The following is a 23,601-nucleotide window of genomic DNA, read 5'->3' as shown; positions in this document are numbered from 1 at the left end:
CAATGATACCAGGAACACTTCAATGCCAGTCTTGCCTCTTTAACATGCTTTGTTCCAAATTTTCAAGCTTCGCAGGGACACCACAAAGACATATTTTCATCATTCCACAATTAATTGTTTAATGCACTGTGATTGAAAACCTGCCCCACAAAAGCCTGCAGTGAGACTGTATTTCCACATTTCTAAGGTAGCATGAGGACTTTTCTCTTCCAGCACAAACATATGTAGCATATTTCAAGGTAACTCATGATACTGCCAATAGGGATTTCTTTAAAAGAAAGCAGGTACTATCTGTGTATTTTAAAAATACATTTGAAGAATTCACAGAGACTTTGCAAACAGACCTGAAGACAAAGTTTGAAGTGATCAGAAAATTTACATTCAAAATCACGACAATATAATGGTGGACCACATTTTGATATATTTATTCATATTGTGATTCTGCCTCACTCTTGGAAGAGTGCCTCCAAAAGTAACGGGGCTTCTGGAGGAATTAAAATAATGTACAGTGTTAGTAAATACACAAGAAGCTGACCCAGAAGAAGTACTGTAAATCATTTGATGCAGTGTTGCTTCAGGACAGAAGTTTTGTTTTTCCAGAACAATATCATCTACTGTAAATCATATGTTTGCAGGTCAAGGTCAATTTAAACTTTTTAAACCTATAACAGCCATCAAATCAGAAACCTGCAGGATGAAATGATGTGGTGAAAGAGGTGATGGACTGGAAATTGTTAACCTTGGAAGAGGAGCGTTTGCAATTGTTCTTTGGAGAGAAGAAAAAACTGAGAAACTCCTTGAATATAAATATGTATCCATGCTACAGATTGTTTAATCAATGAAGCATCAAAGTAATTTAACACTTTCCTAGGTGCCTGAGTTTACTTCTTAACCAGCAGAAGTGGCACAAGGAAGCAAGTATGCCATCATCATGGAGAAAAAGAAGCAGAAGGGCAGGATGCGGGAACCATGCCTGGGCTGGCACATGTGCAAGGCTGGCAGGATTGCCCTGGACAAAAGAGGACAACCTCAGTGGAATAATGTGAGGGAGCAGCATGACTAGGGATGGTCCTAATCCCTTTGGAGACAAAGGCTGGCCCCACAAGAGGTCCTTCAGATGCCAACGGGCACTGTGAGGTCACTTCTGTGGGGAGGAACGTTCCCCTACACCAAGGATGGCTGGAAGATGAGACTAGAGACATGGGGAACGTGTGTACGGGGGGAAGTCTGAAGTCACTCTGTTACTGTATTTACACATAACCTCTGTCTATGTCCTGCTATTCTCTTTAATAGGTGATCAAGCAGACTGCACCTGTGAAACACAGCATAGTCTAGGCACATAGCACAGCGCCGAATCTACTGGCAATCTGGTGGAAATGAGAAGATATGTATTGATCATTGTAACAGGCCAGATCCTAGATCTATTCGGGTCAGTGGAACTTTTTCTATTGTCTACAATGAGACAATGTTATTCTGTTTTAGTTTTTAAAAGCATTTCTCTGTGAGCTTCGTAGTTACTTTTTAATATCAACAAGCACAAAGCTGGACTATGGTATGCTATGGACTGATAAAATGATTAGTAGTAATTTAACACTATCATATGCATGGTTACCACAGTCAGTTTTACAAAACAACTGTGAAAACAATAAACTGTGAAAATCAATCCAGAATTTTTTAGGTAAAGAAGACAAGATGCTCTATGAGAGTTGTTTGGGCTTTAGCCACAGAACTCCTATTGATTAAAGTTGGATTTGTGCAGCTAAATCCCATTCTGATTTCTGAAAATAAATTTAAGGATAATGATGGAGTCACAAAGTCAAGTATACTCCCTTCTGGAATCTGTTAAAGGGACTTCAATCAGGACTTTAATTTTCTTTTACCAAAACTGCCAGCAAAACAAGTGATAAGTACTTTTTTGGGGCTGTTATTTTTATTTTTATTTTTGTTTTTTTTGTTAGGGAAACCATTTATTTGCTGAAAACTGCCATTTCGCAAGTCAGGTGAAAATGTAACGAAAAATATGGGTCCTTCAAAGCAATGAAAACATTTCCAGGGACTTGGTTACTATAACTTGAGAAGAAAGACCTGGTTCATATAGGTTAGATATCATTATGCTCCCCTGATATTCAGGAGACCACAAGCCAAACCCTTTTTCTGTAGGTTCAAATATGGACTGGAGCCCACACCTGCCACCTCCCAAATGAATGCCCAATGCCTAGGTGATGGGGTCTTGCAAAACAGGCCTCCCAGTGAGGACTCTCCAGGGAGCGCCCAAGGGAAGAGAGAAAATCACAGCAAAGTTTAAATAAACAGTCCCATGATTTTTTATCAAAATCCCTGAAGTTTGGTGGCTACATTGCTGGGGAGTTGGTCTGGAGCTGTGACTAGATCATTAGATTGGAAAAAATGCACATTCCTATCAAAACTTTAACCTTTTCTTTCCTATGCAGTCATCTGCTACAGAGATTAGTATACTGCAGATGTGTAAGAGGACAAAGATACACGAAGATAATGATTTAAAATTAAAGTTTATAAAAATAAGACAGTTGAAATGGTACCTGCATTGTAGTTTTAGTACAGTTTAATGGGCATATGCCAATGAGCACTGTGCCTCTGTGTCCAAACTGATAGATGTCCCCCATAAAAGCTTTCCTGAGAAGAAAGTCAGATAAGTGAAACTAGGTAGAAAAATATCTGTAGTTTCTGCAGTTACAGATTATTCAATCAATGCAACTCCTATCTAACTCGATACTACCATGTCCTTGTATTTTCTTTCTGAACTCTAATCTAAAGCACAAGCTGGATCCAAAAGCCCTCTGATGAGTGAGGCAATGTTGAATGTCCAGAAACCCTTCCCAGGGAGTAAGCGGTAGCTCCAGACTACAAGTTTTATGTCCGAGACCAGAAAGGGATAGCATTTATGATTGTCTAGACAAAGCTTGAGGTTTTCTTTCTTGCTTAGTAGCATAGTTATCACTTACAATGTAATGTAGTTTATGTTCTTAAGCTGAGAGGTGGTTATGGAATCATTTCATTCTTTATTGTTTTGGCTTAGTCGCACTTTCTTTTCCTTTGCTTGCGCTACACACACACACATATGTATCTCATTACTAGTTCTCAAGAAAATGTTAACATTTCTTTAGTGTGTTTCCCGGTATCTTATGGAGACAACTTCATAAATGCTGAACATAGCAATACAGAAACAGTGTAACATGACTGCCTCAAAGCACCAAACTCAGCGTAACTACAGAGGCACAGTGCTTAGCCATAGGAATTATAAGCAGCAAACACAACAGGAGAACTTCCTACATTATATTGGAAACCCTTACCAGACTGCTGTATTCACCCTGCTGAGCATTTAGGGATTAGGGGTTCAACACCCCTGTGAAAGCTATGCATGTGCCCTGTGAAAGCTATGCATGAGGCAGAGCCTTCCCTTTGGCTCTGTACTGGAGGGGCAGCTCTGCCATCCTTGGGGTAGCTGGGGCCAGGAGCAATTTCAAGCATCATCATATTGATCCAAATTCTGCCTTTAAGAGAACACGACAAAAACTGTCAGTAGCCCACTCTGGTCTCAGACCATGTTGTGTCTCCCCCTCTCCTTTTCCCACTCCCAGCCATGCTGCTGGGGTGGTTTGCAGGGGAGGGGGAGGGCTGCTACCACCTGCAGGCCTTATTCTCCCTCTTGACCTCTGGTGTGCAGTGCTTTACTGATGCACTCTGAGGCAAGGCTGAACAGATATTTATATCTGTCATATAGATGACAGATACCAGGATCTTAAAATACCATTTTGAAGTGCTGTAGCAAGGAATATGTTACACTGCAAAAGCTATTTAAAAGTTTCTCATGTAAACAAGGACTGTCTCCAAGAAGAGTCCCATGCATAATATTACATTGTAATCATTAGCTTTAAAAATTATTACAAACAAAATAAAACTCACCACATCAAAATGGATTTGGGCTATGTGACCATTCAAAGCTTATTAAAATGACAAACTTAAGCAGGAATGCTTAAAACTCAGCACGTGTCCATGTCCCAGTTTGATGTAAAAAAGACTCCAAAGGCTTTCTTGAGCCTTTCATGAATTATTCCCCAGACTCTAATGCTGGCCAAAGCATGGCCATCACTTGGCTCCAGTTCCCTCCCTCCGTGTGATCTGTCTTTTCACAGAAGATTCAAACCTGACAGTCTTTCTTGTCACACCCATACTCTTGGCAACTCTATTTTCCTCAGGGAAATCTAGCGCCTTATCTTCATTCACACTTAAAAAAGGTTTGGTGTGCAGTGCTTTAACACTTCTAGTAATGCGGCCTTTTCTTGCTCCATAGCATAAACTCAGGGCCTTTTCTCTTAGCGTGAATGTCTGCTAGGGCATGTCTACACCACAGCCTGCAGTGTGCTGCAACAGTCCCTGAGATAGCATCATACAGAACGGCTTTGCTACAGTGGCCCTTTCTCAAGGAAAATTGCCATTTTGCTGAATGAATATAGTCAAGACGTATCTCCACCTTTTTCAGAAACTTCAGCGAAAAACTGTGGTCCTAGTTTCACAGACCGTTCACACGTCTTAGCCCAAGTCTCTAATTCACTAGGGGTAAGCAACAATACTTTCTGCAAAATTGTTGCCCATAAAGTGAAAAGGTTATAGCAATATGTGTTGAATGGGTCAAGTACAGTAAAGGCCTAAATGGTGATGTCCAAACAAGCAGTGCCTGTTGTAGGAATGGGAGTCAAATAGGAGGGGTAAAGAGGAAGCAAGAAAATGAAGGTTACATCCTTCCTAGTCATTCTTTACCTTTCCACAAAGTAAGTTTGGCTCTAGGAACAGCAAAGGTTTTGGTCAGTTTTTAGACAAGTTGAATTGAGTCTTCTGTGAATAAAAGTTTTGGCAATTCATCCAGCAGGACAACTTTGCACATCAGGTTTCTGTGATTTAAGTGACATCCTTTTTATCACAATGACATTGAACCAACCTGAAAAATGTTTCAGGATACTAAATCCTTCAAGCTTGATATTTGGAATGGGGTCCTCTCTCAAAATTGGAATTTTCCCATCACTGATGACATCTTTGTATTATGGAGTCCCTTATCTTTCATTCTAATGATATTGCATGATATAATAATGATATAGACCTGTCTTTGTGACACACTGAAGACCTGTGATAAAGTGATGCAGTGAATTTTCTCACTGGGACATAAGAAAAAGATGTCTCCTGGACATCCTTTGTTTTTGTTGTACATTTTTTTTTTTAATTCTACAAAATCTTGTTTCAAAACACAAGATAATTCAAAACAGATGAATTTGTATTAGTAAGATATTTCAAAAAGTCAGTATCACAGGGAGAAGGTAATCCTAAAGGTGGATCAAATATACTACTTTTTTAAAAAGTCTTTGAAAAATTAGCTTCTGTTTTGTTCACATTATTTGCATGTCTTCACTGCTTCAAATTACTCCTGTCCAAACACTCTTCAGCCATTTCCCTGGAGGCTAACACTGATACAGTGAACGTATGTCAGTTTAACAGCACATTCTTTTAAAAATGCCGTAAGAGCCAGATAAGGCCCAACCTATTGCATACAGAAAACCAATAAAAGCTCTTCAGCTACTTCTAAAGCATTTGAACTGGTTGGTTCCATAGTGAATATTAGTGAAGAATATGAAGATGAGTGGTTTCTGCTGATTTCCCACAAGCTTTGTGTAATTTTCAGAGTACTCCCATTTAAGCCTGTGCTCACTAAGGCAGTAGGTGTGTGTACGCTCCTCACAAAAGACGTGAGATAGGATACTTTGTGGAGAGTGAGAAGTCTCTAAAAATTGCTCCCAGTTCCATAAGGAACATACTTTGACATGAAAGCAGTGCCTTTTATTTAAAGTAATCAAAACAGTCTGTGGAGAAAATAGGGTCCATTTTTAATGTTAGTCCATTCTTAAATGTTCTTGGTAGGTAATATACCTGGGGGGAACCCCCTGCACTACAGAAGACGCAACAAATGTTCCAGACATTCAATTTAATCAAAATATCAAATACCTTTCACCGCAGTCCAGTTAACTTTTGTAAACTAAACAAATACTTATGAGACTTTCCTTGCAAATGGACTTCTGGCAGTGGATATATAAACACACTTTGTAGGCTGAATCCTTTTCCACTAACGTGCTTTGTTTGTGGCCCAGTAAAAAAACGGAGAGGGGAGGGTGGAAGGGTCAGCTGCTGCCTGACATCTAAAATCTTTATCAGTACCAGCAACCCCTCGGTTGGTGTCAGTGATTTGTGGTATTGTTGTTTATCTGTGTATCACTCACTTGGACGCACTGTTTAGATCCAAAGGTCTCAAGACCATTTGCAATCTCTCCTCAGCTTGCTGTACCAGACAGGGCAGACATCTGGCTGTCAGTTATAATTGCGTCCTGCACCAGAAGTTGTTTTTAAATACTCTTGCTTCCCTTTGAACGCAGAACTGTGATACACAACAGTTTCAAGCCATTACTGCAAGAGGCAAAGTCAATCCATGGCTTTAGCCTAGTTTGAAACAAGATTTATGAGAGATGGTGGGAAGGGGGGCCATTTTACAAAAGGGTGGCTGTTTTAGCCTGCTTGGCTTTTAATGATACAGCAGTTTCCTTTCCAGCCCATACAACTTATTCTTTGAACACTGACAGAAATAGTGCATCAGAAAAGTATTTTTGTGGTGTTGCCATGTTTACTGTTTCCTGTTGTCTTTCTTTGGAAGTATTTTAACAGAAATTAGGACTTCACATAAAAACCCTACAGGCTCTGGGATGAAAGGATTTACTATTAGGTTTCCTTCTCACTCAAACATGGTGGACTGTGATTTAAACCCTACAGACTCATGACAGGATATGATGCCAATTAAAAGCACAAAACCTAATTTTTTGACAGAATAATCACATAATCCCCTTTCTATTATCTGGCTAAAGGGTTATTGACAGCACCTTTATTTCTCAGCCCAAATCTTGGATTTATGAGGCTAACAAACTGCTCTTGTTTAAGTTATATGGGCCAATGAATATTGTTGAATGTCCAGGCGCAGGACTGCATTCAATATTGTAAAGGGATGTTTTTCCCCTGGTAATTGTCACACTGGGTCAAGAATGCACAGAAATGTAAGTGGACAGCTGGTTTTGGTTGAAAGTAGAGTTCTGATTTGCTGTTTAATACCAAATCAATTATGAAGTAATTTAATAACAAATCTTATAAAGTGAAACATTACAGAGAAAAAATCAACTGGAGTCTCTTCTGAGCTTTGAATTCAGATTGCGTGGAATACATAGGAAGTTTGGTTGAAAAACACTGCTGCATTAGACACAAAGAAGATGATCTGTTCTGCCTCTTTGAGCTGCCAGTCTGTCTGCTTGAGCCCAATATGTGACCTGCATTGTTTTGTCAAGGCAAGAATTTCGCTAAGATGCTGATACACCCTTAGATGTGAACTATCCGTCTCCCCTCTGACACCTGATCTGACACCAGCTCAGGTCCAGAGGCTGGTATTCACAGCTTCAGCTCAGCCCCTGGTGGACTGAGTTCTCTATTACATACAGTTTTTCCCCAGAAATGTTTCATTTACACACATTTTGTGCAGCGGTGTCACAAATGGGGAGGAAGCGCTCTCTGTCTCAGCCACATGCATGCTTACACAAACTGGAGCCGGCAATTTCCCTAATCACTAAAATCCCTTCTTCCCACATGTAAGTTGTTAACCTTCATTACATCCCCAAGGGGACATATATTAAGCAGAGGCCTGTTAAAATGAAAATAACCATCCCTCCAAATTGCCAAATCATCATATTATGAAGCCCCCTTCTTATAAAGCAAGGTTCATCATCTGCAGTGCCAGGCTAATTCCTGCTCAGAGTTGGATGCAATTATTTCTGCTATACGGTTTTATTTTTAAAAATACCTCATTGGCTTCTGCAGCATCACAACAGCACATATTGTGTTCAATTTTAAAATCACGAGTTTTAAGATGGAGGTACACCTTACAGTTATTAGAAAATTCATACAGAGACTGCTTTCACATGTATACATACATTGTTTGCTTTGAGCTTCAAGGTTAATTTTTACCCTGTGTGTTTTCCAGATGCACATAGGATTTTCCCCTCATTTCCTGTCTCATTCCTAATCTAAAATCTATTGCCATTTCATAATAATTAGAAAAAGAGCTAGGCTGCTGAGTGAGCAGAGGAACTCCGGTGCCGAAGTGGGTGTGCACGCCTGTCCAAACCACCATTTTATTGCTGTTGTGACTGCAAAATGGTGGTTCTTAGGCTTTGATGAGCAAGGACCAGTAATATGCTCCTCTCGTGGTCATGAAAAATGCCCCTGCCTCATTTAAAGGAAGGCCGGCTTCTCTTGCCTGTACTTGCCTTTGTGTGTGTCTCAGTGCTTTCACAGTCCTCACTTGCCTCAGGACTGCCCGTAATTCCTCTGAGATCTGCAAAGCCACCAAATGCTGATTTCTAATTTAGAGTTCCTCAGGAGTAGCCATGGTGCTGCATGCATGACGTGCAGCCCCAAATGGTGAGAGGACAAAATCACAGTGATTTTGTGTCTTGTGTGTTTATTAATAGAGGACCAAATGTCACACAAGCAGCAGTCCCAGGACCAGTTTGTATGGAGAATGAATGTTTTGCTAGTGAATAAATGGTCCCTCCAGATCAAGGTTGAGGTCATTGGCAAGATCTAGGTGTTAGTTCACTCTAAAGCTATGTGCACATATGAATAAAGGAGCCAATACTTGGACTGTCAGTATGTCTCTTTCATAAGGGATGAGTTCAGCTTTTTTTTTTTTTTTTTTTTTTTCCCTAGTAGTTGGATAAAAACTGTTCATCCCAAACTTTGGTGTAAATACATTGCTGGCAAAATAGCAGCCCTGCCAGGCAATGACCTTGGGCTACCACTAGCTAGATATCAAAGAGCACAACAAAAGAGGGTTAGGAAAATGCTAACTAAATGGAAATTGTCTGTGATTACCCACAGCAGGATGAGCCCCCTCTTTTCCCTGTGAAGAAATAATTTCCTTTCACCCAGGTACACAGCTACTGTGGTAGGTCAGAGAAGGCAGCTTCACAGCGTGCCAGTAAACATGGATGATACAGAAATATGCTAGCAGTTGAGAACCTTTGTGTAGTTTTCCCTGGTATAAAATAGATCCACAGCAACAGTATTTATGGTCTATGCAACAATACTATTTTCTCTCGTTGGTTTGCAAGGGCTGTAAATAGAAACAAACAAACAAAAAAAACCCTAAGCTATTAAATCTAGGAATAACAAGGCTCTTAAAGCTGGTTTTATTGTACTGGGGTAGGTAAAAGCTTTACATTTTTTGATCTGCGGGTGTTAGATATTCCGTCTGAGCCAGGATTCCTGCTCGGATGTTATTTATCTCCGAATCTTGGGGAAGGAAGGGAGCAGACAGATGTCCTTAAACTGCGGGCACCACCTGCCGGCTGGCGCGGCGCAGGGTGCGGGGCTGGGGCCCCCGCTGCGGGTCCCCCCCCCCAGCAGCCCCCGCACGCATGGAGATGGATTTGTATTTTGACGAAAATGAAATGAAATGGTCCCCAGTGTTTTGATTTTACTGACTTCTAAGCGCTCAAGCCAAGTGTTATCCAATTTTTCCCATACAATCTGTTTGGAGAGCTAGCAGTGCATTTCAAAACAGCTTATTTTGATGACATGGTCATAATTCTAAAAAATTTGATTTCCAAATATATACATCATATTGTGGCCTTGCCAGAAAATCATTCCATTGAAAGACTTCCATCTTAAGATTTAGACTAAATACAGGAGAAGTGATTACATGATCTAAACACCTTTCTGGGGGAAGGGGTGGGGTGTGTGTTGCTGTTTGCTGGAAAAAAAAAAAAAAAAAAAAAGATAAACAAAGAAAGTACTTTCCAAAACCAAAAGCTTCTTTCTGGGGGTCATGAACTGGAGACATTGCGGATACTGTCAAAAATCTAAAGAGGAAATGAAAAATAGCACTTGCTCCTTTTGAATGCATGTGTGTGTTTTCTTTTCTTGATGGCTGGAGGAAAGGAGGCTGCATTTTAACAAGGGTTTTCAGTGCACTAGAAAATGCAGAAACATATCATAATTCCCTGGTTACTTCAGACTGAAAAATCAGAGAGTATGTTTAACATACAGGAACTATGTGTGTGTGTATGCAGCTTGTATCTGCAAAGCAGAACTTCCATGTATAGATGTACGTATGGTGGAATTTAAATCTTCAGTCTCCAATAAAATTGTATTCTGTAATAAAACTGCTGCACCTTGACTCCAGACTACACTGAATCCCAAATTAAACACCCCATTTACTCTACTGTAACAAGCAGAAAGGTTTGCTACAGTGAACACTATTACAGACAGGAAAGGCATATTATCATTCTCTTTACCTTCTGTACATATGATAGCAACACCTAAACAGCCCCTGTGAGTCATATTTTTCTCTAGTTCCTGGCTCCTCTTACAAGAAAGAATTGATGAAGGGAAAAGGTGGATTGAAACGTGATATTTAATTTCACATCACTCCCTTAATTATTTAGCTAGCTGGACAGACAACTCCAGCAGTTTAAAAGCAAGCAAGTAGCATATTTTACTACAAAATGTCTTCCTGGATTTCATGAATAACTCAGTGTCATAAACAGAAACAGCTGGCATGCTGAAGGCTGTGTAGATTTCTTTATGCATTATATATAATGTAGATTCTTTCCACATAATGCACATGAACTATCCTATTCATATCAATGTTTGTAGCCCGCAAATACCACTAAATAATATACCAGGGATATAAAATTAGGAGACTTAAACTTGTTAATGCAGGTTATATATCAGAATCCCATTGTTTAGTGGCGACTTGTCTATTGTTTAAAGGTCTAGCAATTTCAGATGCAAACTGTTCTCCGGTGCTAATTTTCCTATCTTTCTCTAGGAAAGTCATTATAGAATTTTGATGCATTTTTATTTTTTATTCCTGTGGTTATTAAATCTGAAATTAGAGCTCACTGAAGGTAAAAGGAGGAGAGAAAGCCTGTTAACGCTGCTTTGTCACGTCAAGCAGAGCGCAGGCAAGTACAGCACACTGTCTGGGGCTGGGCTGAAGGATTTCAGCTGTCATCTGGAGGCAGCTACCCTCTAGTGGACTGATGGGGAATTTTATTCCCCTTTTCAAGCCCCATCCTGGTCTTCATTTATTAAATACAAGGTACCTTCTCTAAGGATATTCTTGGCTATTAACCTTCATGCATGAGACAGGAGCTGAAAGTTAATAAAATATTTCTAATCAACTGTGGTGATATGAGGCATGGAGAAGTCACACTAGTAAGCCAAGAATGTGAATCCCCAGGCCTCTCACAGCTGAGGTTAATCTGAAGGAAGTTACAAGTTTGAAGTTGTTTTAGATCAGATGTCTAAGGCAAAGAAGAAGGGCTCCATTCCCAGACATCTGATCTAAAGCCTTTGAGCCTTGGGAATTTTGACTCCAGATGCAGGTTCCAGCTCTGCAGATGATCCTTATCTTTAATGGGACCAACTCAAACAGCCACACGTAGATTTGTTGCCATTGTAAAGGACCCAGTGAAATAAGTTGGCTCTCAGCCTGTAGCTTTGGGGGAAATCAGTCCTTGAGCACAAGCAGTCTGAGTTTGGCTCTTCTCTGTTTAAAAGTGGAGTAACCCAAGAAAAAGAAACAGGTCAGGGAGTTGGAAAGATGAAGAATAAAGAAGGATGTGACTGAATTAGAAGTTTTTTGTTTGTTTTGTTTTGTTTTTTCTTTTTTTTCTGGGCCATGGAGGGCATTGTGCAGCATTGCTGGGCTAGAGAATCTATTAGCATCTACTGTAAGTTTTGTTCCAACGGATCAGATTTCTGGAGCCTGAGACCAGTTACGATACATCAGAGGAAGCCTCGTAATAGGAAGCTTTATTGCCTTCTGCTAAGTGAGCCAAAAGTCAGGGGCTTTCCCTTGTAAGCACAAGGCTGGGAAGGGGGGTGGGAGGGTGGGAGGTTTTTCTTTTCCTTTTTGCCTGATGTGTTTCATCCTTCCCCACCTCCAACATCAAAGTGTTTGCTAGGGCAAGTCAGCCCTGTGATTCTGGAGCTGTGTATTTCCCCTCTACCAGTAGTTTCCATGCCCATTTCCTATGCCCCAGCTGCCAGAGCACTAACCCTCTGCTGCTTTAATCACTCCATTAATCAAGGCTTTGCAGTGATCAGCACACTCACTCTCACTGCCACAAGGAAGCCTGTTACTTCTTCAGGACACATAATCTCCCACTAGCCCTCCAAGGGTTTTTACTCAACTGAGCCATATTGCCCCACCAGCTAAAATGGGTATTTCACTCCATTTGAATGAGGTGTGTTTTTAACATAATGTAGCTCACATAAGGCTCAACTCAAGCATAGCTCTTCTGTTTTGGGCACTGTGGTGATGAAAAGATGTACTTTGCCATTTCCTTTCTAAGCTTCACAGGTACTGTGATTTCATTTAAGAGAAGAACACTGTGCCATCAAACTAAAGATCAGAAGATAAAAACAAGTCTTCCCTGCTGGCTTCTAGGGAGCTGTGACTATATCCCCATGGGCATGGGGGGTTGTCATATACAAAGACATGAGTACAGCAGTCCCCAGTCCAGTCAGAGCAGTTTATTAGCTACTGTTTTGTACTGGGTATTGCCAATAGATAGCAGATCCTATTATATTAGGAGACTGAAAAATTTTAAATGTAGCCACAAAACAAAAGATCACTGTAAACCCACAGACAGAGCACAAATAAATGAAAAGAAAACATAATAACCTTCCGTGGCCTCTCATACGTCTGACTTGCAAGGGGAATGAATGTGTAGCACTTGAAGATTATTTTTCAGCATCGTTTGCTGAGTGAAGACTTGGCACTCTGCTGACTTGCAGGATGGGGATGTCATTTCTGAAGGTTAAGGGGAAGCATGGAGAATCCTGTGTGCTCAGGGAAGGTGCAGCTCCTGCCTGGTGTGGGGTGGGGCAAGGCTCATCCCCCAGTAGTTCTCCCTGCCATTTCTAGGAAACCTCTCTTCCCGCGCATCTGTCCCCCAGCACTCCCTGCCTTTTCCGGAGCCATCCATTTCTGAAGCCAGGAAAATTAGGGAAAGGAAAGGGAGGAAAAAAAGAGCCAGAGCTGCATGAGAGTGTTCACATTACTACCACCATCACTCTAGCAATATGTGAGAGCAAAGGCGCAAGGGTGGGATGTGAAAACAGTGGCAGAAAGGAAATGAGCTCGGAGTTTGAGAATCCCAGCCTGCTGGGAAGGGCAAAATCCTTCCAGTTGTGGCAGAAGGTTCAGCAGAGTGGTGTTTGAAGGAACAGAGGCTGTACAAAGTGGAAATGAGACCAGTCTGCTTGCTGATGCCAACGGGGGACATAGAGAGCAAGCATATTCCTATTCATCAGCTTTAGGCCTTTAAGTATAAGCACCCTCTAAAATGTTCAATGTCCAGTTTCTGCAGCTGTTCATTCCCTTCCCAGATCTAGATCTGAATTCTGCAGCTCAGGCAATTTGTGACTGCTGTGAGCAAAGCACTGTTCACATGAACATGCACATGCACACGCATGCGTATGTTCTTGTGGTGGGCATCTGCAAAAATATCAGCAGCAAATAGAAATAATAACTCCTAGAACAGTCACCAGATACAAACTCTGATGCAGTGCAATCACTACAACAGTTTTGCAGAATCACTTCACTGAGGTGTTTACTTTTCTATCAACTGTGACTACACACTGAAGCTTTTCTTCCTGTATATTAATGCTTGTTTTCCCATTTCAGTTCTTTAAGTCCGGCTTCGTAAATGTGTATCAAATCCAAATGACATGTTTGCATGTGTATAATCAATGAACAACACAAATTATTTATCCCTAGGGATAAAGGACTTGAAAATACAGATGGTCTTGATACAGTCTGATAAGAATGTAAACAGGAAAATATCTTTGTTGACTTATTTCTTAGTAATCAGTAATAATTAGTTATTGTCTAGAGATGAATTATGTTTTTTTTCATAAACCTTGCACCAAACAATAGCTAAATGAAATCAACTTTGAATTTCTTAGGATTACTAAGGAATAAGTGCTTGTCAGATAACTTCCTTAGCAAATTAAGAAAAGCCTACGCTCTATTTTTCATTGTTTATTTTTTTAAAGTCTATGTCAAATTTAGAGGCAAAAAGCAAGATCATGAAGTGCCCTGGACTTTTATTTGCCCCTCAGGTGGGGGAAAATCTGGCAAATTGGGCAATTTTTGGCAAATTTGGCAAATTCGGGCAAATTTTTATTTGCCCACTTCAGATGTCAATATTAAATTTTGGGGGTGGTTTTAGTCCTTTTGAAATAATTTTTCTTTCTCACAAGAGCTATAGCTGGTTTCTCGTTTTCAGCATATTATGTTCTGCTTCCCCATTTCAGCTGAGCAAAGACAAACAAACTCTTTTTACCTGTTTGGTCTGTTCTGTAGGCTGACTACATCTCAGCCAGTCACGCATCTCTTGTAATGACTTAGCAATTTTTCAAGAAAGTTTTGATTCGTGGTTTAATATTGGCAAGAAAATAACAGCTGAGATGCACTTGGCTTCAGTAAAATATGTCATGTGATTCTAATAGTAAAATGTCATGTGATTCTAATCCTTTTCCTGGCTTCTAGTTTGAAGAAATCGTGAAGTTACTACAAAGGTCTGCACACAAAGTTTTCTTCTTGTCAAGGCAAAGGAATTACAAAAAATGACCACAGGGAGAAAACGCAAAATGGTGTAAGCATGGCTGAATTCATTAAAATTCCAATGAAAATTCCTATTTTGGCCCTTTTTTTTGAGCTGTGGATATGTGCTGCCACAGCCTTTGCTGTTACTACTCCCAGCCCTACCAACCATCTCCCCTTTCTGCCCTGTTCACTCTCATGCCTTACAGCTGCCTAGATCTGTTCCTTTGCTCTGACCTGCTCTGAGTCACAGCTCAGTGCTTCTCCACTGGCCTAAAGTAGCCCTCAGACATGTTCAGTGTCTTGATTTTATTGTTTCATACATTGGTAGCACTCATTAAGTAAGAATGGCTCAACCCATTGGTCAAGTGAATGATGTCTGTCTGTTTTAAAGAATATTGTTATTAGCAAATTCAATAACTATTTTAGTATAACTTCATCAATATCAGGTATGACTTGTTATTTTCTAAGGTGCAAGGGAATTAGACCTTTGGCTATATTTTCTAATCCATCTGTTAGCGTGCACTAAAATAAAATAGAAGGTAAAGTTTATTCCCCCTGCATAGTCAACTACCAGTGCAGACTTCTGTATGTTTGAGTGGTCACTTGTTGCAGAACGCCTCCCAAAACGGGAAGAATTCACATATTGCCTTCACAGTGAGGTGCCCTCTTGTATAAGTCTGGTATACAGTCTTGAGCAATCACCTAACAAAAATATTTGTTAATGGTTATCTTTTATGAGCGGAGCTATCTGGACATCTGTGCTGGTAATTGGCAACTGACACTTAATGGAGGCAAGATTCACTGAGGCTGGTGTATGAGGCTGGTTTGAACAAAGGCATTTTCTATTGCATATAAGTTATGGAGATCCCTATGTAGTTGCTCTACAGCGTAACTAGCGATGGCCAGGAACTGCACAGTTTGCATTACAGCTTTGTTTAATATAGAACAGGATAACCTCTGCACCTGTCCTTTTTAATATGGGAATAATCAAACTAGCACCCTACTGGAAAACCTAAACTAATACAGAAAAAAAAACACAAGTGAAATTACTGGAAAAAAAAAAAAGTTACATGCTGACATGTATTGGTACTGATACATGCAATTGTAATTCTAATCTACAAGGTCTGCTCATCTTGCAGAGCTGTGCCTTATACCTGACTAGTGTCTGACTTCTTGATAGCCAGACTCAAAACAACCATGTCAACTGGTGGCTTAGAGGGCCCAGTGTTTGCCTCACTGACTGATAATAGTTTGGGAATTTTAAAAAAGGACAGGAATGTCTCAGTCAGGTCTACCGACCAAAACATCACACAGGATGCAGGAGTCTTCACCTAAGAACAGGCCTGATGTGAGTAAATGCACTCTGCAGGGTAAAACCACTGTGAGACTGATGTTTTCTGAGAGCTTTCAGAAGAGACTGACCATGTCCTGGGCAGAAATCACTGGACCCACACAGCAAGATATAGCAGTCCTCATTGGACTTTCCATCAGTTCACAACAAACAGGCTTCCATCAAGCTGCCTGCTTTCTAGCTGGTTCTAGTGACAGAATAGGACTCAGGAGTACAAGTTCACTTCAGGGCAAAATTAAATTTACCTGCAAACTGCCTAGTAATTAAGTCTACTACCAAACTAGGCTGTAGTTCATCACTGACCATCTAGCAGCTGTGAGCTTGGTCGGCACCTTGGGAATTACTACTGGGGCTTTATCCCATAATACCTATTGAAACAAAAGATTATTTGGGTGAATAATGCACAGGCTTACTCTCCTTTTGTGTAAAAGTCATTAAAAAAATCTCATGCTAACAAAAGTAGGATAACATCCCCATAGATGGGTATTTCTTAACATTCACGATGTTCCTTCAAAATTCAGGTACAGGAATGAATGAGGAGATCATGGATCTGAAAAAACAGGAGCTTCAATCTCTAGCCCCATCTGCCATGGATTCTGTCCAACGCACTTGTCTGTCTTAGTCGCTCAGCTTTTTAAGTGGGGGTAATATTAATTCACCTTTCTAAAGTGCTATGAATTCTTTAGATGGAAAAAGTGCTGTGTATGTTGAACCCTGAACTCAATTTTGGCAGGTAAGTGAAGAAATTGATTTTGAGACTATATTTATTTGCAGTTTTAAATTGCACTAACTTCCTTAGACTTACTCCAAATGCACAAATGTTTAATTGACAGCAGAATTCACCCCATACCTTCTTACAGACCACTATTCTAACCACTGAACTACATCAGGCTAGCAGACAGCAGAATCTGGCTCCTTCTATATCAAGATGTTGTATAAAACCGATAAAATCAACTTCACTTCTATAGATTTTTTTTTTCAAACTATTAAAATGTAGTGTTTTTTTAATATGCAGTGTAGAAATTTAACTGTGCTGCAACATAATACAGTAAGGGCCAAATTCTACTCTCCACTATTTTAGGAGCTAGATAACAAAAAACCATTGCTTTAGGTTTATCTTTTTGATCTGTTGCAGTACAGGTGTGAAATATATTTATTTCATTTTGCAACAACTGACTTTTTTGTGATGGCTGCTACAAGAAACATTGACTTTTTATCCTTTAATAAATAATATTTATAGATTTAGAAAAAAAATCATTAGTTATGAGTTATAGCTACTGTAATCATTATAAATATATTAACAACAAATGGCCATGCAAAATAAGAAAAGCTCTATTAAAAATTAAATAAAAAGATCTATTGAGTAAACAGATGTCTCTTCACAGCAGACATATCCCCACAGTTATTGATTGATGCAGTTCTAAGTATAAGGAAATGACCAAGCATGACAAAACATTGCTAAAATAATACTCTGTAAAATACAATTTGCAATATTCCTTTGATTAGGGGATGATCAGGAGGCTAATTAACAGATTGGTATACAGTAGGCTCAGAAATCCATTCCCTTCTAAGGAGTATCTAAATGACATGCTTAGAAATAATTGAAGAGTTCACAATGAATTTTTTTTTAAAAAACAGCCATCATCCAAGATGACCACACTGTAAAGGTGACCATCTGGCTGTTGAATTCCTTTTTTTACATTCTGCAGATAGAGGGTTCGACAGAAAGTAGAAAATTGCAGCAAGAGGACCCTGAAGCAAGGCAGAGCCCTCAATTCCCATTTGAATCACCTCAAAGAGTGCAGATAGTGTGTAGGATTGGGACCCCAATTGTTATTAGCATACTTCATTTACTTATGACAATTATAAATAAATGATATAGAAATTATATTCCTACAGTGTCATTGGTCATGTTCAAAAATTATATAAACAAGGTTATACTTCATTTCAAAGTACTTTGCTTGTACAGAGGGCTAAATCTGATGCTTGAGATTTAAAAGCAGTGCTAGCTTCCAGGCTAAAACAAAGCTAGTTTAAGGAATTGAAATCGCTCCAGTTCTTGATTTAAAACAGGTTTTTTACTCTCAGTAATCTCTGGCAGTAAACACACACATTTTTCTTTTCAAGATGGTTTATGATCAGTGATTTCAGTCCACTGCACATTACCCCAACATGTGTCCCAAACTGCTTGGGACAATCCCAGATTAGGAAACACATTCATAGGTCTAGCACAAAGACTACGTTACAGAGAAGTAACAAAATGGCCTAACATCTGCTCATGGCCCCTTTGGTAATAAGCTTATACGCCTCAGCACTTTCAAAGAAGGTCTTCTACCTAGAAGTTGCCATTATCTCTGGGAGCCAAGAGAGCCAATGTGGTTTGCACACACACTTTCTTCTAAACTAAATCTTAATATCATGGATGTTATTAGAGAAGCCACTAAATTCTGTCCTTGCTTCCAAAATAGAAGACCTTAGCTTAAGCTGAATGGCTCAGTTATGTGGCAGATCTAAAAACGCAGGGGAGGTGTGAACACTCACTGCCTACCATGAAGTTCCAGTTACAGAAAATTGTCATATACTGTGGGAAGGGAGATTATAAGCAAGGCAAATAGAAATCAGTGGAGCTATCTCTAGACAACGGTGTCTACACTGATAGTTTCTTGAGAGACTAATGAGTCTCCCAAGAAAGAAGCAACATGGGGGTAGTATAGATTATTGCTCTTTGACATTTCCAGCTTTGATTTTAGACCAGAAGGAGGGTTTATGCACTCAAATGTTAGAGTGTCTTTTTTTTCTCAGTGATGGCAATAGCTCTAATAAAATATTACTCCTCCCTATAAACGTGCTGTTCTGACTTTCACACACTTGTAACAGTAAATCCCAGCCACTGCAATGTCACTTAGTCAGACGACCACTATTCAGGATTTGGCCCTATCTGAACAGCAACAAACAGTTCTGTAATCTGGGCCCTTGCTTTTTTAATACTGAATTGATACAGTTTATTGCAGTTTTAGTGGCCATTAGGAGTTGCCTTCCAACAGATACTTCGATTTAATGTGATACAGTTGATTTATTATGAGGCACAATGTGAATATTTGTTTTCACCTCGCTCCTCTATCCACCCCCATTCCCATGTGTTCTGGTTGAAAATCTTTTACAGATATGAGGGCCATCATCATCAACATATGTATTGCTCAACCCTCTTTGTAAGGGTACTTTTACAGAGAGCGCTGAGGCCTACAAACTCTATAGTATGAGCAACCTAAATTTTTCAGACTAATGCTATTTTGGGATATGTGCATGACCTAATGTCATATTTTTCACTGTAGTAGAGATATACTGTTATAAACAAGAAACACAAAAAAATCCAATAGTGTCTGGATTCCTTAACACTCAGGATAGTTTCTAACTTCCTTAAGGCTTGAGGAAAGATCGAGCATACTGCAAGTAAAAGTAATAAAAGCCTCCCACAAAATCAATCATTAAAATGACAATTGAAACGTACATTTTAAATGACATGATTGACAGGCATCTGGGTAATTTAAATCTATTAACATTCTGGGGGGAAAATGCTCACTGCTGCTGCTTGGCCTAATGCAGATCGGGTAACAGTGCTGTGTCACAAAACGCTGTGTGGTAACTCTAATGCTCCATCTGAAAACACGTTAGAGTTAAATAAGAAATAATAACAGGAAAGCGAAATTGCAGGCTATAATGCACAGAAGAGAGAAGTTTTCAGCTGAGATTTGAAATCAGATTGAGAGTCAATGAGGTAGAGAGATAAAGAAAGGCTGTTCCAGATGGCGGGAGCTGCAGAGCAGAAGGCTGTCTTACCACCAATTAATTTAATGAAACCCACCCACCAGTTTCCCATCCAGACTTTTTTCCTGAACCATACTAGGCTCAAGACTCATGGTGTGAAACCACAAGAACCCAATGTGAAAAATTCCATGCTCTCAGCATGCCATGGTGAGAAACTCCCATGCACAGACCAGTCTACAGGAAGGACCCTTGTTCAGACAAAGACCCTTTTTCTCACAAATGTCACCGTTAAGTCAAACAGATGATTCTTCTGGAGTCCATGCCTGCAAGGTGATGAACACCTCCTTTCCCACATTGCTCTGCGCATCTTGGCATGACTTGTACAACAGGATGGGTACTGTTCTTTAGGGAAACAGAGCTGCTTTCAAGGAAAGGCTTATACAGGTGTGCTGGGAGACTGTGCACAACACCTTCCTCTGGAGCAAGGCCATGCCAGCTTACATGATGCTTCACAGCATGGCTCGTTCAGCCTTCTGCATGAGCAGACACCCTGAGATGCAGAGGACTAATACCACCATAAAGCAGCCCAGCTCTCTGTCTAAGCCTAAAGGGATTTCTTCCCCTCCAGGGTTGGGTACACACATATCATACTAATATGCTCCTTCAGGGGACTCTTACACATCTGAAGTCTTATGCAACATAAACTGACTACTGTGATAATTACCTTTGCACAGTGGAATTCACTGAAGTGAATGTAAATATTAATCATATGCTATAGGTACTGTAACAAGCTTGCATGAAGCAATATTTGCAAGTACAGCTTGCCAAAGTAGGATAATTCCTGACAACTAAGCTAGCAGTTCATCTAGCAGCATCAACAGCTCATCCTGAAGAGCTTTGCCTTGTTCTATGAAGCCCATCAGAACAAAGCTACTGTAGACAAAATGTAGAAGAGAGTGCCCAGAAGCCATGCTCAGCTCAGCCTCTGGCCTCTTCTCCTTCGCACAGAGGAGCTTGTGCTGATTTTACCAGCCCTGCTTGTGCTGATTTTTACACAGGAGAAGCTGTCTTTCAGTCCTTTGGTTCTCAACCAGCACAGGACTTTCTAGATTAAAAGCGAAATTCTCAGTTTCAAAAAAACCTACAGAAACCTACAGTATGCCCAATAAGTCAGTGGTCAGATTGCAGGAGGAAGCCTCCCTGAACCATCAGGCCATTGTGCCCTCCTTCATCTTCAATTTCTGGATGATTTCCTGTGCATAGCAGGAAGGATTTTGCATTATTTGATCTTGGAGGAAGCGTGATCAAAAAGTCTGTGTTGGTAGAAGCAATCTGTAAAGCTTTTCACTGTACGTAAGTGAAAAACAGAATTGGATTTAGTTATGGCTGTTTCCTCATTTGATAGCAGTTAAAAGTTCTGGGATGTCCTTCCACTGAACAAAGAACAAGTACATGCTATCAGTTAAATCCATGACCTCCAAGTTATTTTGCAGTAGACGTGGAATAATGCATGAGTAACACACCTCCTAAACACAGTAAATGTAGATTCAAAATATTATTTGATTTTATTCCTTTGCATAACTCTACTTATCACAACTCTTTAAAAAAAAGATAGAAACTATTAAAGAAGTGATGACAAAAATGCCATGTTAGATTTCCATTTATTTTATCATTAAAAAGATTTACAGCCTGTACTGATATCAGATTATAAAAATTAGGGCCCTCCATAAATTAAAAGGGCTTGCTCTTGCTGAGCTATAATAAGAGATCTAATATGTCAGATTTGAAAGGTCCAAGAAGCAGAAAAACAAGCAGCAATGAAAAGTGAGATCTTAAAAGCATGTAGAGATTTTTACAGTAGATTCTTGTAGAATACAATGAAATATTAGTAGAAAAAGGTAACTTGCCAAAATAGCTGTGCTAATCCTCTCCTTATAATAGCTTTCATGGCAGAATTAGTAATACTCTTTTTTTTTTTTATTATTATTATTAAACAGGCTCTGATATAATGACATTGAATTCCATGCAAATATTCTACTTCTTTAGGAATAATTTATTGTAGTTTTACTGGAAAATTTTAGATGGATCTTAAAAGGTTTTATGGCCTCAATTATAGCACTTTTACTCCTAATAATCAATATTGATTTTACCCTATCATCCTTTTAAAAGTTTCTCTTGGTTTACATAGAATCCAAATCTTGACTGAGTTTATAAAACGATAATATTTTCATTCTAAAATCATATTGTTTTAGACAATTATTCCAGGTCTTCAATAGCTACTTCTGTTACAGCACTATAAAGATGAAACAAATCTCACTTTGTTAGTAGGAATGAAGTGTAGTGAGAGTGTAGTGAGTGGGAGAAAGGCAGCTGATTAGCAGCAGCATTATTCAGTGACCTGAAGTTGTGCTCATCCCTTCACATGTTTTCATTGTGCTCCAGAGCTTCATTCACTGTATCACTGAGTCTACATCTCATCTGCAGCTGCAGCCTACTCTGCTGCTGCAATGCCCAAGAGACAAACCTCAGGAAACTCAACACACTGACCTACATGGAGCTTTTACTATATAATCCTCATAGAAAATAGAGCTTCCTGGAACAGATCCATATAACGCAGGCAGATGCAAGGGAGCTGTCTATCCCATCTGCTCATCTGCTCCATCAGGCTTTTCAAGCTCTACTGTTCTTTCAGGAGCTGTAACACAACCATAACAAACTAATGCACACTCAGTTATTTTCTCCTGTAGATGCCATGCCACTTTTCTTACTATTAACACTATTGTATGTGAAGAGGCTGAGTCACAGAGTTTCCCTTCTCTTGGTCTGCTCCCTGTGCCCAGGCTTCTTCTGCTGATGGACACTGCCATGGTACAACCATGCACGGCTCCCATTGCTGTGGAGGAGCCAGTGGTTCAAGCAACCAGCTGACTCCTTCCAGTCCCATAGAGCAGAACTTCCTTGTTCTCTCCACTGAGCAAAACAATGAGCAATATATGTGCTTTGATTGGTTATCCACCTGTTTTATTCAGCTTTAAACAGGTAAGTTTGAATCACTTGCCCTAGAGAAGGACAGTGGGCAAATGAGATCCTAGAAGGCTGTTTGTGCAGTGTGGTTATGTATTTACATTCATTTCTATTTTTCACTCAAAACGTAAGTCTCATTATTTTGCTCATCTTTTCTAACATAATTAAATGGTGACATATGCATACACATATAGCCTAAACATTTACTTGATTTTTCAACTAGGAAAAATAAGGAGCAAATGTATGACAAAGGTTATATGAAAAGAATAGCATATGGAAATTTTCTGTGACTGTTTCCATTGACTCTTATACACCTGCTTTCCAGGCTCTTTTACTCTATCCTTCTGCTCTTTTACACCAGGTTTATTTCAGCATCTTTGGAAATGAAAAGATCCTCTTTTGTTTCAGAATTAGTACTTGACTGATGAAAAGAATGAACCCCAGGGGCTGTCTTTTCCAATCAGGCACTGTACAAGCACTTGAGCTGACTATGTTCTGCAGAACATTGAAAACATGGCATGCCCAGGAAATGTTTGCCATCACATTAGTGATGCTGTAATGGGCACCACAAATCACCTGGACATTAATAGAATGAAATCACTTACTGCCTCTGAAAGCAGCTTTATTCTCAGTTGGTGTCCTGAAGGCACCATGTGTGCAGTCTAGAGTTTCTCCCACAAAAGAGAAATTTTCAAATATCATAAAAGCCCTGTTTTAC

At 39.7% G+C, this 23,601-nt stretch overlaps 1 protein-coding gene across 4 annotated transcripts in view; it reads right to left on the bottom strand.

Annotated features, from left to right (window-relative positions):
• The window catches only part of LOC308198026 (uncharacterized protein), a 424,888-nt gene that overhangs the window by 168,297 nt on the left and 232,990 nt on the right, over positions 1–23,601 (bottom strand). The window lies entirely within an intron of this gene.

Source organism: Anser brachyrhynchus (genome assembly GCF_964034855.1).
Source record: "Anser brachyrhynchus genome assembly, chromosome: 7".
Classification (NCBI taxonomy): domain Eukaryota; kingdom Metazoa; phylum Chordata; class Aves; order Anseriformes; family Anatidae; genus Anser; species Anser brachyrhynchus.
This window is presented reverse-complemented; position numbering and strand designations above follow the sequence as displayed.